Here is a 6,011-nt window from a genome sequence, read left to right as displayed (position 1 = left end):
ATCCTCATGCAGATTGAGAAGGCTGGAATTAGAAATCGTGTCACCTTGGCATCTAGATGTTTAGACTCCTAATCTGTTAACAGCACAGAATCAGAATTATCACTGAAGTTACATTTTGCTTTGCTGAGCATCCTCTTGCTTTAGACTTTAAGGCCTTGATTATTATACAAACTATTTGTGTAACTCTTATAGACAAAAATGCAAAAAACAACTTCAAGTGACATATGGGCCACTGGCAAGATATTTTCAATTCACCAGTTCAATAGTAGATCATTTGCCCCAGAATTGTGATGTCATTTGTTTTAAGACAGATGACTTTTTGTTTACACAAAAGGCCTTAGGATCATTGAGTGATAACATCTTGGACAAGTCGTTGACCCTGTCCTTACAGACCAGACATTTGATGGCTGTTTCCAAAACTTACCCATAGTGCTGCTGATGGAAAGTTTATTTCTAGATACTCTTGAGGTATGAGTGCTGAGATTCTAGTGGCCAGCAACAAAATGATGTTAAAGATGAGGTACAAGAAATGGTCGTATTAACTCACATACCTTTTTAAAATTTTAAAACACTGCAAAATTTGAAATTTAAAAAACTGGTTGAGGAACACGTAACATCCTCCATTTTGGACTTTTGTGACCAAAAAAAAAAAAAAAATGGCACACAAAATCTTGGGAATTCTCTGGTGGTCCAGTGGTTAGGACTCTGCTTTCACTGCCATGGGCCTGGAGTTCGATTCCTGGAAATAAGATCCCACATGTCCCAAGGCCAAACAGGCAAAGAAAAAAAAAAATTGAAGATTATAGTGTTTTGTGACTTTTTATAATCAATACTTTCCTTATTGGGAATGATGTTCCTAAGTTGATTCCTCAACAGCAGTGTATCATCTACTCTTGTCCTATGTTTTAAATGAAAATCAGTCTAATGATGATTGAATCAAAGAGTTGAAACTTTAAAGTGAAGACAAGGAATCATGAGTTCAATTTTTTTTTTTTTTTTGCCTCACCTGGCAACATGTGGAACTTCCCCTTGAGGGATCAACCTGAAACCCCTGCAGTGTAACTCCAGTGGTTAAAACTGAGTTTCAACTCTTAAAAAAGTTTTTGGAGCTGCCTAATTTAAAACTACCTGAGCTTTATGAAAATGGTAACTCATGATCTTTTTGTTAGGACATACCTGTGGTTAGTTTTCCTATCATAGTAACGGAAAGATATAACTATGTTTTAAAATACTTTAAAACTTTTAAACAAATATATGTTAAAATCCTAAGGTAATTTATGTGATATGAACCAGTTACCACAGACACAACACAGGCCATGAGATTAACCAAAGACCCAGAAGCACACTCAGGTGGTTCTTAGAATTTGAGAAATACTACAGCAAGGGATTCTTAAAGAAGCCACAAAGCAGCAGCAGCAGCATCACCTGGGAACTTGTTAGAAACGCAGATTCCCAGGCCACATCCCAGACCTGCTGAAAATGAGGGTGGAATCCAGGAATGTCATTAAACAAGCCCCCCCAGGTGATTCTGATGTGCCCTGAAGTTTGAGGACCATTCTAAATTCTAATGAAATTTGCTGACATTCTTGAGCACAGGGCACTTTTAATAATCATCAGACATAGGCAACATATGTGTCAACATAGGCAGATTATTAAGTACAATGAAGATAACTATATATTTAATATTTTAAATATTATATCTATTTGGTTGTGCAAGGTCTTAGTTGCAGCATGTTGGGTCTAAATCCCTGACCAGGGATAGAACCCGGGCCCCCTGCTTTGGGGCATAAAGTCTCAGCCACTGGAGCACCAGGAAAGTCTCTAATAGAGTTCTTAATATGAATGGTATTTTAGGACTTTTTAAAAAATGTATTAATTATTCTGTACAAAACATATTAGCATTTTCGAACATTGCATTCCACAGAATACAATTTGGAAAATGCTACACTGGTTTATTGCATTAGTTAAAATCTTTTTTGTTTACAAGTAACAGAAACCAGCACTGGCTGGCTTATGGAGGAGAAAAACAGTAATTTACTGGAAGAACAGGCTATTGCCTCACAGAATCTCAAGACCTGAACAAACAAAACTCAGGAAAGGCAGGGGCCAGAGAAGCCCTGAAAAGTACAGGAGATCTGTCTAAGTAGCTTTCTAACCACCTGTGTCAGAAACATTAAAAAAAATTCTTTTTTCTATGGAATTTTACACGAGATTATTTAACAATTATTTAATAATTGCACAACTATTTATGGAGCACTTTATAATTATTTACTCATTAAATCTCATGATATTTCTGGTAAATAGGTTCATACACCATAAGCTTAATTTTCTAACCAAAGTAACAAAAGCAGGGAATTGGGAATAACTATCTCAAGGTCACACAAGCAGGTTTGTGCTGCGCAAGGACTTTACTTCAGAACTCCTGTTCCCACAGTCTTGAATTGCAGTGGTTCAGCTACCCGTTAGCTCCCTCCTCAACGTGGAACAGGTTGTGGGTGGTGGGTCTTGCCAGGACCATTGGGGATGACCCAGGGTTATTCCACTATTTTCAAATATGCACTGCTGCATATTCTATGGATTCCAGTTTCATACTTCTAAAATGTATTCATTTAATTTTCAATATAAAAATTATATTTAGTACCTACTACATGCTGGACACTTGGTAAACACTGGGAATTCAACTACAAAATAATTCCCACGGCGGTCCTTATGGAACCCACAGCCTATTGGCAAAGTCAAGTGGTTAAACAACAATGTCGTTTTAATGGAGTGAGTCTAGAATGTTGGGGGAGGTCGTGGGACAGGCAATCAGTGCTGACCTGGGAGAGACATAACAGCAGGCAGGTAAACAGGAGAGACTGGCATTCAAGACTGAGTGACAGCATCTGGCATTGAGAGAGCTCCTTGGCTCCTGGGGGTCGACAATAGTTTAGCCTTTCTATCTGCTGCTCGGAGGGACTGTGGCGGGGATGGGGAGGTGGGAGTGCAGTAAGTTCTGTGACTCTGCCCAGGGCTGAGCTGGCCACCTGTAAGCTGACTCAGTCACTGTGTCCCACTTCTCAGTTCTTTCTTTCTTCTTTCCATCCTCTGTCCCTCCTTTGCTCCTTTCCCTCTTCTTTTTAAGTACAGTCCTTTCCTAGAGCAGAAAACACCTAAACCACTTTTACCCTTGAGGAATCTTCAACCTCAAACACCAGAAAGGAACAAAAAGCTTGGGAGCAGGCAAAGGAACAAAGAAGTACAAGGAGACGTATTCCAGCGCTTCACACGCTGGGCCACCCAGCACAATCTCGCAATTAGCAGATGCCACAGGTTCCCCCTTGCTCATCATCCTTTTTATTAACTTCAGATAAAATTCACATGACATAAAATTAATCATTAACCATTTAAAGTGTAAAATTCAGGGGCATTTAGTATATTCACAATGTTGTGCAAACATTGCCTCTGTTTAGTTCGAGACATTTTCATCACCCCAGAAGGAAATTCCGTACCCATTAAGCTGTCACTCTCCATTTCCCTCTCGACCCAGGCCCTGGCAACCGCTAGCCTGCTTTCTGTCTCCATAGACCTGGCTATTCTGAATCAACATGCAAATGGAATCATACAATCTGTAACATTTTGTGTCTAGCTTCTCTCACTTAGAGTAAGGTTTTCAAGGCCCGTCTGTGTAACATGGTTTAAACTTTTGTGTATTTATTTTTGACTGCACTGGGTCTTCGAGGCTGCATGTGGTGAGCAGGGGCTCTAGTTGCAGTGCCGAGGTTTCTTACTGCGATGGCGTCCCATGGCTCTAGGGCACACGGGTTTAGTCGCCCTGCAGCACATGGAATCTTCCCAAACCAGGAATGGAACCTATGTCACCTACATTGGCAAGTGTATTCTTAACCACTAGACCACCAGGGAAGTCCCATTCCATTTTTAAAAATTTATTTATTTTTAATTGAAGGATAATTCCTTTACAGTATTGTGTTGGTTTTCTGCCAAATGTCAACATGAACCATCCATAAGTTTACATATGTCCCCTCCCTCTTGAACCTCCCTGCCACCTCCCTCCCCATCCCACACCTCCATTCCATTGTTTAATAGCAGAATAATATTCCATTGTGTGGCTATATCACACTTTTGACTATCCATCAACTGATGGACATTCGGCTTGCTTCGACCTTTTGGCTGTTGTGAATAGTGCTGCTAAAAATATTCCTATACAAGTATTTATTTGGACACCTGTTTTCAGTTCTTTTGGATAAATACCTAGGCGTGACACAGCTGGATCATAGAGTAATTCTATATTTAACCTACTGAGGAACTGCCAATCTGTTTTTGCACAGCAGCATTTTGCATTCCCACCAGCAATGTACAGAAATCCAGTTTCTTCATACCCTCACTGACACTTGTTACACGTGATTTTTTTGATTCTAGCTATCCTAATGTGGGTAAAGTGGTAGCTCATCATGGTTTCGATTTACATTTCTCTGATGACCAATAACATTGAGCATCTTTTTGTGTGCTTATTGGCCACTTGTCTGTCTTCTTTGAATAAACATCCCTTCAAGTCCTGTGCCTATTTTGAATTGGATTATTTGTCTTCTTGTCATTAAGTTTCCAGAATTTGTTAAATTAATTAATTCATTTGACTGCACCAGGTCTTAGTTTCAGCACACAGGATCTTTAGTTGTGGCATGCAGACTCTTAGTTGTGGAATGTGGGATGTGGCTCCCTGACCAACGGTGGAACCCAGGCCCCCTGCATTGGGAGCTTGGAATCTTAGCCACTGGACCACCAAGGAAGCCCCCAGAATTCTTTATATATGATGGCTGCTGCTACTGCTGCATCACTTCAGTCGTGTCCGACTCTGTGTGACCCCATAGACGGCAGCCCACTAGGCTCCTCTGTCCCTGGGATTCTCCAGGCAAGAACACTAGAGTGGGCTGCCATTTCCTTCTCCAATGCATGAAAGTGAAAAGTGCAAGTGAAGTCGCTCAGTCCTGTCCGACTCTTCGAAACCCCATGGACTGCAGCCTACCAGGCTCCCCCGTCCATGGGATTTTCCAGGCAAGAGTACTGGAGTGGGGTACCACTGCCTTCTCCGATATATGATGGCTGCTGCTACTGCTGCTAAGTTGCTTCAGTCGTGTCCGACTCTGTGTGACCCCAGAGACGGCAGCCCACTAGGCTCCACCATCCCTGGGTTCTCCAGGCAAGAACACTGGAGTGGGTTGCCATTTCCTTCTCCTACTAGACCTTAACTGGACTTCCCTGGTGGCTCAGACAGTAAAGCGTCTTGCCTACAATGTGGGAGACCCGGGTTCAATCCCTGCATGGGGAAGATATCCTGGAGAAGGAAATGGTAACCCACTCCAGTATTCTTGCCTGGAAAATCCCATGGATGGAGAAGCCTGGTAGGCTACAGTCTGGGTGCAAAGAGTCCGACAGGACTGAGTGACTTCACTTTCACTTTCAGACCTTAATTAGCTATATAATTTTCAAAATTTTCTCCCACTCTGTGATTTTAGATGAGGTCATGAGAGTGGGACCCTCACAATGAGATTAGAGCCCTTCTAAGAAGAGACATCAGACAGCTTGCTTACTCACTCTCTGCCATCTGTGGACATCGAGAAGGCAGCCATTTGCAAGCCAGGACGAGAGCGCTCCTCAGAACCCAACATGCTGGTACCTTATCTTGGACTTCCAGACTCCAGATTCTGACAAAACAAATTTTGTTTTTCAAACTTACCCAGTCTACGATATTTTGTTATGGCAGCCTGACCTAAGATAGGCATCAAAAATATTCACAGAAATAAACTTTGAAAAGTTTTTACAGTTAGCATCAAGAGAAATATACTTGTTCACAGTCTTTGACTCATGAATTTGCTCCTAGAAACTTAACCTAGGAGACTAATCAGGAATATAATGCAATATCTTGTATGTAAGAGTTTCATCTCACTTTGACATAAAATATTGAAAAATGTCTAGCAATAGATATTAATGAATGTGACACGTGAACATTCTAC

The sequence above is a fragment of the Ovis canadensis genome, chromosome 2, assembly GCF_042477335.2.
Source record: "Ovis canadensis isolate MfBH-ARS-UI-01 breed Bighorn chromosome 2, ARS-UI_OviCan_v2, whole genome shotgun sequence".
In the NCBI taxonomy this organism is placed as follows: Eukaryota; Metazoa; Chordata; class Mammalia; order Artiodactyla; family Bovidae; genus Ovis; species Ovis canadensis.
The sequence above is the reverse complement of the archived record's forward strand: the minus strand, read 5'-3'. Positions refer to the sequence as shown.